A 14,348-nucleotide genomic window follows, 5' to 3' on the forward strand; every position below is an offset into this window, starting at 1 on the left:
GCAAGTAAGAGGTGTGGGCAATATAGTAATCACACTAGCAACCAGTTAAGATGGAGAAAAGTTGACTCAACCTTTGTGTTGTGTGTGACACTGAGTATGGAGAAAACAATGAAGTGTAAAGAGTGGTCTGTGGATTTGAGAGGAAAAATTGTGGAAAAACATTGACAATCTCAAGGCTACAAGTCCATTTCCAGATATCTTAATGTTCCGGTGTTCACTGTGTGCAATATCATCAAGAGGTTTACAGCTCATGGCACTGTAGCTAACCTCCCTGGAGGTGGACCGAAGAGCAAAATTACTGAAAAATTACAATGAAGGGTTGTTCGAATGATGAATACAGAACCCAGATTAACTTCCCAACAAATTCAAGTTGATCTGCATACACAGGGTACAACAGTGTCGGCTCACACTATCCACCGCCATCTGAATGAAAAGGGACGCTATGGTAGGAGACCCAGGAGGACACCACTGCTGACACAAGGCATAAAAAAAGCAAGACTGGAGTATGTCAAAATGTATGTGATAAAACTACAATCCTTCTGGGAGAACATACTGTGGACAAATGAGAAAAAAGTAGAGAGTTTTGGTCAAGGACTAATATTTTTTCCAAAGGCAGTGCTACCAAATATTAAGGGTGCCAATAATTTTGGCCAGGGCATTTTTGGGTTTCTGTGTGGGATTGTATCAGGTTTGACTTTTCTTCTTTGTTTGTTTGTGTTGTTCCAACGCAAATGAAAGAAATGAACATGTAAGTATCAAAACATTTGCAACGGCAACAATTTTCTGAGAGAAGGGTTGTATTTTCTGACGGAATTGCAAGGGTGCCATTATTTTTGGCCATGACTGTAAGTGACATATTTATGTGAAATATTGATATTACCCTGCTCTTGAAAAGGACTAGCTAGCAAAGATTGTAACATACTGTACATACATTCATCATTCAACTGGAACAAAAATAGAAGTGTGCCAACTGTCAAGAACTACACATTAAAACCAGCAGTGATAGTTACAACAAAGAAAAAGCCCATCAAATACAACCATCTTCTGTTTGTGATGAAAGAGAACCAAAGAGACAGCCTGACAAATTTGGATTTGGGAAGGATTGCAGATTTTTGTGCTTATTTGATCAAGAGAGCATTGGAAGCAAGGCTTCTGCAATGGATCTTCATTATAGATAGGTCTGTATGGCAACAAATAAATGAAAACCTTCAGTAGCTTGGTGGTTATTATTCAGATGCAAGGGAAAGACATCCAGATCTTCATAACACATTGACAAGGACCTCTTAGTCTTAGCTGAAAAGACCTCTAAAGTAAAAGAGGCATGGTAGCTGGGAGTCTGGATCTATGGTGGCAAGATATTGGATGGAGCCACATGGCCTTCCATGTAGCTTGTAAAGTTGTACCATGTGTTACAGAGAACCCATAATTACAAACTGAGATCATGTTAGTGTTCTATAGATGTTCTTGCAGGGACTGGGGGCTGGAGAAGAGACAGTCCGTAGCAATCAGCAGCAGTTTCTCTGTGCCACCTAGCTCGACTAGGTCTGACTGCGCAGATAATGTTGGAAACAGAGTCCTGAATTGGCCAGTCTTGGAACCAATCCAGTAAAGGAATTCTTATATTCTTCAACTTTAAAAATCACAATATTGCTTCAGCTGGAAAAAATAGTACAAGTGGACCCTCTACTTACGGAATTAATCCGTACTGGAACGGTGGCTGCAAGTTGAAAAGTCTGTAGGTCGAATCTCCATTGACCTACAATGCATTGAAAACTGATTAATCCCATAACTAGCAGTTTTTATTCTATTTTTGTTCCATTTTGTTTTTTTTTCTGGTCTGTAAGTCGATTCTCTGGCTGCAAGTCGAATCTAAATTTTGCAGCCAGAGGAGTCTGTAACTCGAAAAGTCTGTAAGTCGAGCCGTCTGTAAGTCGAGGGTCCACTGTAGTTTGGTTCTCTCTCGTTCTCCCTTGCTTTCCTTCTGGAAACCTGATGGAAGCTCTACATTGGCAGAAGTAGGGAGAGAGCCTTGTAGGATCTGGAAGGATCTGGAGAGTATTTGCAAGTGCTCTTAGGTTATGCTGAGCTGAGTGGGGGGGAAAACACTACTGCAAAAAATAGGTGTGGCCCTATTTCTGAATCAAGATCAACATATTTACTCAACACAGATATTCAGTGTGCAGAATCAGTTCCTTGCAGCCAAAGGATTTTTGTTTGGTTGTGTTTTTTATGAGTAAAACATAAGATAAGCATAAGATAAAGAAGCTACATGGCTCCCATAGCACCCAATTGCTTTTATCTACTACTTGTTATTGTACTCTAGAAACTTCGTGGGTCACTAGCACTCATGTAAGACACAAAGGCCATGTTAACTGAGAATGTGTTCAGACCAGTGAAATGTCTCCCTGGTTTCTCGTGCCTTTTACTCACTGAGCTGTAGCATGTTGTGGTCATGTGACATATATCCCGCAATGTGTGTTCTCACTTTTTAAAAAAAAGTACTACAACTTTTAAAAATAAAGATGTGGTATGTGCAGCTACACCTCTGTAGCGGAACATATCTCCTCCTGTTTTTGTTTTTTTACACATATAGGTATTTTAAATTAGTAGTGCATAGAAGTAGCAACTCTAATATTATGTGATCAGTCAAGACAGGATCTCATAAGCTGTTACTGCCCAAACAAAAATGTATAACTTTTGAATCAAGAATCTGGACCATACTTGGTAGAGTGGTGTGCTGTGCCCCTCACATGCCGCCAGGTTGTTTCACTAGCCTGAGGCCCACAACATGTTCTTTCCTTTTAGCTGCCACCAGTTGACCCCCGTCAACACCCTTTAATTAGAAGATTGAGGTCCAAGCTGAGTATAAAGTTGAACAACACAGGTTTATTGATTACAGTTTGCTTAAACAAGTTATTCACAGACTTTAATGTAATCATTAAATTAGTAATAACTAGTTTCACTCTTAACTCTCTTAGCTCTCTATAAGTTCCACACACTTAACTCCTGACTCTGCCACTCTCTAACTCCCACAGACAAACTCTTACTTCAGACTCTTCTCTCTGACTCTCCCTGACTGAACTCTCCAGACTCTGACTCACCCCTCCCTTCTAGTTTCTCTGGCTCCTCCTCTCAACATTGGTACATGCTAATAATCTCCTACATGAGTCAGAGCAGGGTAAATGCCACAAGTGGCATTAGACAGTATGGACTTACTCTACAGTATGCCAAATTTGGAGAGGGTTGGATGAGTACATCTGAAGTTCTAATTTCTGTTCTTTAAAAATCTTGCCACACTATGCTCTTGTTTTGGTACAATTTTTTGCATCTCACAGCAGATTTGATAGTTGATTTTCAAATTACTACTACTGTTTCCTGAAAAGGAATTGCTACAGATTTTTCTACTAACCACTTGCTTAGAAGATACAGGACTTTAAAAATACCTATTCAACAGAGGAAAAAAAGTTTCTGCTTGCACATGCTCATTGAAGAAGTGATCCCATAGCAACTGCCCATATTTCTTGTCAGTATTTTAGGAGATGATGATCTCATTGAGGCAAATGGAACTTACTTCTGGACACAATGATAGACTAGGACTTCAGCTTTGTCATAGGAATACATGTCTTTGAACAAATAAATCCACAGAGAGGAGCAATTGATAGGAAAGGTGGGGAGGGAGAAGAGAAAGGGAGGGAGAAAGAGAGAGAGATAAGTGTCGGTGGGAGGGAAGAGATATTGAGATTCATGGAATCTTTGGTGATGGCCTCAGGAATTTAAAGCAACTCTCCCCCAAACCTCCATTTCTATCTTGTCTTCTCAAGTACTTATGACAGAGCAGTGTTCCCAACTGAATAAATGTATGCCCTTCCAAGAAGTCTTCACCACGGGCTGTGCTGGCTGAGATTCCTGGGAGTTGCAATCAAAGAATAGTTGGGTTACCCAATATTGAGAACCACTGAGATACAACAAGCTAGTGTTGGTATTTTATATTTAGCCTCATCCAAAGAGTTCATTCCCAAGAGGCAACTTAGTCTGAAGTTCTGCATCTATGAACTTAGTCTTTTCAAGATAAATGGGGCTTACTTCTGAGCAAGAAGAGTATACATTACAACTGCAGTCTTACTACAGGACTAAATGTCATTAAACTCCAGGTCTGTTCATACTGGCCATTTTGAGGTGGGCTGGATCAGGCTTCAAAGGGTCAGTTGAGGTGGGGGGTGGAGCAATGTGCCATTTGGTGTGCTCCTCCTTCCAAATGGCATATCGAACTTTGTGTCAATATAATGCTTCCCCTGATTGTCTGTGGAGGTTCAGAGGAAGTGAAATTATACATGTATATATATTTTACATCTGCTAGATTGTCACTGATGTGATTAATCACTTTGATTAATTTTTTTTTTAAAAATCTTTGCTTATTTGTATATTGTCACTATTCCTCTGTAATACTTTAGAAGTTTTGGTAATTTTGCTAAGCTGTTTAGACTTTTTTTGAAATGACTTAGATGCCTGAGGAGGACCTCACTCTATTTAAAATTTCCCTTTAATTAAACATTTTTGGGCAGGTTTTTGCACAAAAATCAAGGACAATGAAAGTTTTTTTCAACTGATCCCTAATTTCCAGAGCCTCTTAGAGAACCTGATGAAAAGAACATTCAGAGCACAGAAAAGTTATTTTTGGGACAATTCCCAGAAGCCCCATATTGCACTTCCTTAGGGATAATCTGAGGCAATGCTTATGGATGAGCAGGATGGGCCACCCCTTCTCCTCCCTCTTTCTTTCCACCACTCCTTCACTCCACCATTTATTTCTGTTCTCCCCTGCTCAGTAAAGTGCCAGGGGAGGAATTGATCAAGGTAAGAGCTGATAGCATTTGGGAGCATTTTGTCATTAGACAGAGGGCACTTGAAACTGGCTGCCCACCCCTGCATTTTTGGACAGAGGCTGCTGAGATCAAATGAATAAAATATTTGAAATAATCATAGTTTAAACAATTTAAAGCCCCTAACTATGCTGATTTGAGGTTTTTCTTAACCCTCGCCTACCCATAAAGTTCTATTTGACATATTATATATTATAGAGAGCTCTTGATTTTATTTAAAGATGAGGTCAGAAGTAACACATTGACATTTCACATTCAGAAGAGTTTTGAAGTTGCTTGAGACCAGACATGGGCAATTAACACCACTAGTTTCCAAAATGTCATTACATTTCATGTTTGTCGTGTTTGTAATTAATGTAGAGTGAAGAGAGTGCAGATGGTTACATAAGCAAGAAGGAATGTGATATTCATAGATGTCATATTTGGCAGGATTGTAATAAATGCCTGTTTGACAACGCAGCCACCCTGAATGACACTATAGGAAAAATCTGGTGTTTGTACTCTCACTTTATTAAAGCATTATAACAGACTGTGCCTGTGTTTTTATAATCACGAGAAATAGCAGGTTTTATGAAGGGCAAATGCTTGATGGAAAATTGGTGCTGGGGAACTGCACCATTGGCCTCTCTCCTGCAGGGCACATTGCTGATTTCAGATTAGCCCCTCCAGAGGCAGTGCGTGTCTGAATTCCATTCATATGGCTTTTACATAGTATCTATTTTGTCTATAGACCAACTATATCGCCTCACAAGAAGTGTAAGAATTTCTCACAATGCTGCCCAATCAGCAAATGTCAGAAAATGACATCAATCTTTCATTCTTAACTTGACAGATATATTTAGGAAGCTCAAAGCTGTTTTTGCATTCATTATGGCTTGACAGTGTTGCACTGTCACCACTTAAAATTATCCTATTTGGATTAGGTCTAGTTTTATCAACAACTCAGCCAACAAAATTTATTTGAATATTAGGATTTGGCTTACCCTTGATGCACACACAGGTTAAATGGGGAAAGATAATCTTCATGTCACCCAAAGCAATCCTGGTGTAAAAAGTGAGTTGACTGCAGAATTGGCACTTCACTGGCTAGACCTGAGGAACAGCTTCATATATTTCCAAAGGTCTCCTCAAATTAGTAACATTGCTATCTGACTAGGTAGAGTTCTAAATTTGATCCTAAAAGCCTTACTGTCTCAGAACCTCTCAGAGTGTTTGCCCTTTTATTTTAAATGAGGAATAATATTAGGTATGTCCACAGAGCTCAGGTTTTACTTGCGCTTAAACACTGATTGAGTTAAAGATTTGGGGCAAAACATTACAGAGTCAGAAATAAAGTCTACTTTAAATCAGCAGTCCCCAACCTTTTTGGGGGCATGGAGAGGTTGGGGGAGTGAGCTCCATGCGCGGGGGATGCGGGGCCACCCCGTGCTCATGCAGTGGGCATGTCACACCTGCGGTGGGCATGTCGTGCTCATGCGCATGCGTGCAAGCTCAACACGCCCCATACAGGCATGACACACCTGACGCATGAGTGTGGCATGCCCACTGTGAGCACGACACGCCCCCTGCAGACACAACGTGCGCACCGCACGAGTGTGACATGCTCACCGTCTGAGTGTGACATGCCCACCATGAGTGCGACATGCCCCCCCAAGCGTGACATGCCCACCGCGAGCATGACAGGCCCCCTGCACAAGCATGACACATCCACCACAGGCGCGACATGCCCCCATGTGAGTGTGACACGCCCACCAAATGTGCGTGCGGGGGTGGAGATCCTTATCCATGGCCCAGTTCCAGCAGGCCCACACAGACCGCCACAACCCCTGCTTTAAACCACTAATCTCATAATCCGTTGATCAGTGACTAAAAAAATAAGACTCATTTAATGAGAATGAAATTTAGTTTAGTTCAGTGGAATGTGTTTCCAAGTAACTGCATACAAATTTACAGCCTATAGTTTATTCTACAAAAATTATATCTCATTCTCACAATTTTCTCACTTTAAAAACAAACAAATTCTTGAAGCTGACATTCAAAAACATGATACAGTAAATGCCAGAAGTGTGGCAGTTGACAAAATGGCTTAGGGCAGCTGCTTGGAACTGTCTCATTATTCAGTCATTTCAGAAGTATACTGTTGTCTGGTTTTATGTTTTGTAAAACCCAGAACTCTGACTGAACGATGATGGCCATAAAAGTAGGAGCTCCTCAAATAGTCATATTCTCGATTGCCAGAAGGAAAGTATTTAGTACTTGTCAGAATATTTTTCTGTGCCTATAATTGAAAGGTGGATTGAACAGCTTTCAGATATGTCTATTGGAGTATAAATTATATCTTACATGTGCACACATAGCATTCTTCCTGTGAAGCCAGATCCTCACTAACAGGCAACAGATTAAGTGAAGTGTTAAAAAATGGAAAACATTTTGAATCCAGGAGTGCTGTGTTCATTTTCACTTTCAGACGTTAACTGACGTGTTTATACTGCTTCAGCAAGAAAAAGAGTTTTACCAAGGAAGTATGAAAAAGAGTTTCTTTCTTGTTCCCTTCTCAAACAAAGCTAGCAGTCTTATTTATCCACCAAATGGCTGTCGTGTTCTGTGTGGGATTATTTGTTTCACAGGTCAGGACTAGGAAAATGTAAGTTATGGTGCTGATTTCTACTGACTTTTTTTTAAAAAATAAGCCTTATGTCAGATATCATCCAATGAAACCCATCACTCTTGCTTTGAAGTCTCATAAAGTGCAGATGAAGTACTGAAATAATTTCTTAGATGACAGCATGAGATGTTAGCTTTACATAGCAGAATTGGTGATTATCAATAGACCCTTGCTTAATGTAGCAAAATAGTATAAAACCTGCACTTTGAATTAGAGAGCGCTTGAGAGTCTGTATCTGTGTGATTTGCATAGACGTTCTCCTGGAGTGTCTTGATAAATGGCCAGGTATACTAAAAAAACAAAACTGTCAAACTTCAGAAACTGGTATATACTTTACTCTCTACTGGGCTGCAAGGCTTGCTTTTATAATTAATCTAGCAAGTGTGCTGCATTTCAGCTGCTGTTCTAAAGAAGAATAAATGCCCACACATGTCAGAACAACAAGAGGAATAGGCTTCCTCCATTTCAGGTCATTTGCTGTGCCCTGTATTCCACTTCTTCTGGTTTAACCGGAAGAATTTCTGACATTAATTCTGGAATGAATTGTTGCATAATTCACCAGAACTCTTCACTCACTTCCATCTTCTCCAACTTCTATGTGGTTACATATACACACAGCAAAAGTCATCAGTAATAAATAATATTTTATCTATTGTTACCTGTGACTGATAGAAGGGCATACATTTATCAGGGAAACACTATTTAACAACTGAACTAAGCACTACAGAGATATGTGAAAGCTATTTCCTATGAGACGCAGCCAACCAACTTTGCCCTCCGATTTTTGTTGTTGAAAGGAAACAAGGAGCCTGCCATCTGGGTGAGCAGTCCCATTACCAAGGGAATACGTAAATTCCCCTTCCTGCAAACACTTCCTGGCCATCAGGAAGGATGATTGCTTTTTACAGGAACTTAGGGGAAGAGTGTCACAGCCAGAGATAACACAAAGGAAACATCAGCTTCAGTCAGCTTGTCTCAGTTCCCTGACCCACATGATCCAAGCTACAGCTGAAGGACATAGCCACTCTGCCCTTGGGAGAGCTCTACTGTAGGGTTTCAGACTTGCCTGCTCTTTCCCTTATTTCATAGAGAATGTATGAATGAATGACTAAATCATAGGGATTTGTCCTCAGATAAATGGAGATCTTGATCAATGAGTTTAATTCTCACTGTGGAGGCAGCTCATAAACAAAGTCTGTATTTGCCAAGTATCCAAAGGTTTAATCTTAGGGTCAGAGCATTCCCTGAACATGGGCCCAAGCAATTATATTTGCTTTACTAGTGCCAAATTTCTCTTCATTTTGAAAGCAAAGCATTAGTAAACATATTTTCCTCACTATGAATAGTTGAACTAAGAACTAAGCAAATAAGGACATCATTTGTCATCAACAAAGGAAAGCTGATGCAGTATAAGATTTATACCAAAGTTCAGGATATAGGTAATATGGTTTTGTCCATTATTCTCAGATGTGCTAGAAATCCAGTGCTGTTTTCAATCCTCCCTAACCCTTCATTACATGGAAAGACAATATTTTGCATATCTCTGGTCTTCTTTCAGGTGTGTATATATTTGGAAACATATGGAAACCTTCATTAATGTTACTTCTATATTCTTTTTGAAATTAACATAAATTGTTATGAAGTCATGTATTAATCTATTGCGTGCTATTAAGTCGCATCAGATTTATAGTGACCCTAATAATATTTTCAAAGTAAGAGAGAGATTTAAGGAATAGTTTCATCAGTGCTGTACCCCTCCCCTGCTAGTGAGTTTCCATGTCCTGGTGGGGATTCAAATCCAGGTGTCCTGAGTTCCAGTCTGTCATTCTGTCAATTACACCACACTGGGTGCCAGTGTGTATTCAAATAAATTGGCGTAGAATTTGAAAATGAGTTTCTGCACCTCTCCAGTGTAGCCCGGTTGCTTTGTATAGTTTCACATCAGTTCTTTAATGTTGACTCTTACTTCTGAAGAAACTCCTACTGGTTGTGGTGAATGATGTGATCAGATCAGCCAATCAAACAGGTTTTGTGTGTGTGTGTGTGTGTGGGGGGGTTTTTTGTGGGAATATCTTTAGCATTTGGGTCAACCAATACTATTAATACTTTATTGCAAAGATTTATTGTGCCCTGCTAAGGCACATTTGTAATCAGGAGGCCAGTATTTTAAAAAAAAACCCAACAACCCCGTAATCATCCTAAAATCACCTTAAAATTAATGGGACTCAACGTATATCGATCCAGCCTTCCACAGCTTAGAGTCATCCAATTGTATTGGGCTGCAACTCTCAATGAATTACAATCAATTACCTTTCAAACATTAGAATCAGTAACAGGAACACATTAGTTTTAAAAAAGAAACTCAGGACTCTAGAGACCATAAGAGTTTCCTCCAGGATGTTCAGCTCCATACTTCCAAAACCCTCCCCCACCAGTTTGTATTTTCTGCCATTCTCCCTGTTCCTAAGATGACCATAATGGTGAAGGAAAGCTTCAGTGTGTTTACAGAGCTGATACTCCAAATGTGTCCAGTGGAGGAATCAGCTCTGAATATAAAATATATTTAGCAGATGGGAAAGTTTGGAGCACAGTCAGGATCAGAACTGGCCCTGTTTTCTACCAAGGAGCTCTGGAACTGCGGTGCCTCCGCCGAGAAACAGCACTCCCTTTGCTATACAAAGAATGGAGTTTCAGAAACTGCACACTGCAAAACTGTAAAAGGCCAGGAAACCATAAAATAAGCACAGCTGTAATCCATAAAGTCTCCCTTCAGTACTGGGGCTGCTGCTGAACTACTCCAATATTCAGTGCTTTCGAATTTCTTCCAAGGTGAAACAATTTGCAGGAGGAATAATTTCTCAAGAAAGAAAAAAGAAAAGAAAGAAAACCTGGTCTCTCTCTTGCCGAATTCCATGGATATAACTTTACAGACATGTTACCAGCCATTTGCAGGCACTCATTAAAGGCGATGGGACTGTGCTAGTCTGCTTAATATGTAATAATGAAACTGAACACGGGTGGGTGACTTAGATATTATTTTAAAGGCCCAATTTCCCTAAACCTCAGAGCAATTGGGATCCATATACTGTATAAATTGCTGCAAGTCTTACAATTCATTTCTGGCTGAAGGATAGAACTGCATGTTGCAAGACAAACATCCGCCCCTAACCCTCAGTTTGCCTCATAATGTTTCATGAAAGGGGGGGAGAATTGCATGGGATTCATGGTGAGCAGAAGAGAGTTCTTAACCCTTTCAATTCTCACTGATTTCCCCCTGTAAACGTCCACTCTTTTCATCTTGTTTTTCTCCATCAAGGCTCTGAAATGGAAATGAGCCCAAGAAAAGAAACACAAACAGGCAGTACAACAGTGGGGAAATATTTGGCTGTACAGATGTTTTTAACGACAACGCTCATAATTCCTTAACATTGGTCATGCTGTCTGGGCATCTGAGAGGTGAAGCCCCTAAAACATCAGGAGGCACAAAGTTTTCCACGCCTGATGACATCTCTACGTGGTATTTGCAGAACAACACTGATGGGAATGAGAGCGTTAAGCACACCAGGTTTGTATCTAGGCATGTGAAAATCCTATTTTGATCCCTATGAAATGTGGCTTTCGATTCTTACAAGTTCTGCCACTGTTGAACAGTGTTTGACAGTATTGTGCAACTCATCACTTATGGTACAACAGGTTTGTTCAAGCCATGGACCAACACAGCTGCATGCATTTTTGGACTCCGAGGTCTTTTTAGGAGAGAATGGCTGTGGGGATGGTAACAATACATGCATAAGCATATTACTAGATTTATACATCATTGAAACATATGACACACTACTTATGTTATTATATCAATTCCAGCGTAGAAGAATCAGGGTGAGAGAGAAACAAACAAACCGGATTGATGGGTGGTATTGACGTTGTACTCTGCATGATTGTATTAACCTTTGGCAAAATAAAATGAATGTGCTTTTTGAGGACTGTACGAAAGTAGAAAATACATTTGTAGCCAGAGGTGGATTGACACAAGATCAGAGTATAATAACTAATCTTTTAAGGGAACCTAATGATATGTTAACTGTATCATCTAGTTCAGCCCTCACTCTGAAAGGAGAACAATGAATAACTCTCTCTACCCTCAAGGTAATTGGCAAAGCATTTATTTACACACACTGCTGGAGTTTCTGTACTCTGTGTTGTGGTAAAGCTGTGAATGTCATTAAGTTGTCTCAGTAAAGTGGATGTGTTGCATGAAGACTTACTCCCTTTGTACTGAAAAAATTTAAATTAAATTAAATTAAAATCACTGAATAGTGGGACACTTTGGGTAGACATGTGAAGATGAATATATTTAGCATCACATTTCTATTCAATTGCAGTTTAGGTAGTTGGGGGGGAAAATCTAATTTAAAGCATTAAACAACAACAACAAGCCAAACCAAAACAAACCCCCACTACATAGAATGTGGATTGTGGAGACAGCTCTTTTATGCTGTTATTTTATCTGCAGGATAGTGTGTGAGTGTTTTAATGCCCCAAAACCCATATGCGTGCACACATTCCATGTCCCTATCTACAGTCCATAATGGCAGTAATCGTTTTTATCACTGGATTCTGTTGAATGCATAAACAACTTCTAGGCACTTTGGACTAATTAATCTACAATATAAAGGTCAGTTTTGTGTCTAGCGCAAACGTAACATGTGGGAATTGTAAATGAATAGTTCTAAGATCCATTGAGCAAAGATCTGCTAGAATATTTTGAGACAGTGCTATGAGAATTATACCTATATCCAGAAAGCAAGGAACACACAGAGCTACTGTAGCTCTTGTATTTTTACTTTTCAATTGCTTAGCACTGTTTAATTTTTTTCCTGGAAAACTTGTTTGGTAGGGCAGTTTTTAAAAAAAGGCACTTTACTGATTTTTATAAAGAGACAGTCCTCTTTTCCTTCCAAGCAAAGAAGGCAGGACTCATAACAAAATATAAAGAAAACGTTAAGTGTCTTTATTAAGGAAGCAGATCAATACAATGAACAAGATATGCTGGCAGGCAAAGGTTATGGTGATCTCCACCCAAAGTTTCTGAAGGATGAAGCATGTTGCTTTTAGAATTACATGTAGAAAAATACTTTACTCCAACATCCCAAAATAATGTGCAGAATTTTTTAAGAGTAGGCATTACAAACTTTCCGCAGAACCCATTCCTTTTTCTATTTTCATCTCATTCCTGGATGTGCTTACAGACAGGAAACAAGGACTCACACAGAGATGCAGTGGGCAACCTTCTCTGAGAGAGTGGAAGGTGTACTACATCTTTCTGGGATTGTTATCCAATGCCACATGTCTTCTTATGCAACAGCCAAAACCATCATGGAGGACAATAATTCCATCCCAGCTAATTGAAATCAATGAACAACTGAATCACTTTTTAAATAGAATGTACAGATGGGCTCCAAGTTGCTCCAAGGCAGTTCCTTAACAGCAGGGGCCAATGTCCCACATTTTGCCTCCCGTTGTTTTTGCTGAACCTGCTGGAAATCAAATATTCTGCAGTTCACCTTTTATCCATCTTCTGCCAGCCAAAATGCCTCAGTACCACAGGCCTTACCAGAGCCTTCAAAAACTTTTCATGTACTAGAGTTTCTTCTGACCAGCATTGTGTAGTGTCATTCCCATAGTATTCTGTTCTGACAGGGTAGCAAGAGGCTGTGGAAAATACTGTGATCGCTATTGGTTGCTCCCTCCACAAATGAAAAAAAAAGCTGAGCCAGCCTTTTCATTCAGTCTCTGCTTACAATCCCAGGCACCTCCCCTTAAAATAGGTCCAGGAAGCTTTTACTGAGACCCTGAAGAACAGTGGCCAATAATAGAAGGACGTTCTGGGCAAAAGATGGACAAATAACGTGATTTGGTAGAAAATAACTTCCTGTGTTCTAGGAACTCATGATACAGACATGTAGCTGACAGCCTATTTTGTTGATGGGCATTTGAGCTCATAGGAAATTAATTTCTCGCACTCCACGAACAGTTGTCGTGTCACACAAATTGGGTAGTACTGGGTTTGGGCAACAGCTTGGAAGGAGACATGGACAAACATGACACCTACCCACACACCTCATTATTTCTAGGGCCCTGTTTCCCAAACAAATGCAATAATAAAAACCCCTTCATCCCTTTCTGTCTGTGCTCAATTTTTTAGTGACTGCATTGCTGGGGAGAAATGCCTATGCCAGGCCAGGCTTGACAAACATCTCCTTCATATTAAACTGTGTCTGGAAGTTTAGTTTTCTTTTGATTCTTTTGATTAGAAAGAGAGAGAGAGAGAACACCACCTCCTCTGAGCTTTGAAAGGTGAGCAGAAGATCAAAGCAGCCAGTCTTAGAGTTGCCAGACGACTAGGTCACTAAATGCAGATGGAAAATCCATTCTACTAAAAACAAACAAAAACGAGGAAAGTAAAGCCTTGTTTAATGGGTTTTTGGGCTCGGCTGGACTAAACATCAGGAGCTATGTACACATCTCAGCCATGTTGTTTGTTCTGCAGAATATTGTCCTCACATCCTGCCAGCTCAAGGCGGTGGGCTTGCTTTATACTCATGTGGCTCACAGCTGCTTTAACACAGCTGTACTAATAGTGAAGGTTGCATGCTGATGATGTTTCACTGCCTCCCTGCACACTCTTTTTCCAAAAGGGGAATGCTGTATGGATTTCAGTTTTATAGCTTTTGTTAAAAGAGCACAGATTTAATGTATTTAATGTTTTTTAATGTTTTTTTAAAAATAAAATGATAGTACAGATC

This window comes from Pogona vitticeps, chromosome 2 (assembly GCF_051106095.1).
Source record: "Pogona vitticeps strain Pit_001003342236 chromosome 2, PviZW2.1, whole genome shotgun sequence".
Classification (NCBI taxonomy): Eukaryota; Metazoa; Chordata; class Lepidosauria; order Squamata; family Agamidae; genus Pogona; species Pogona vitticeps.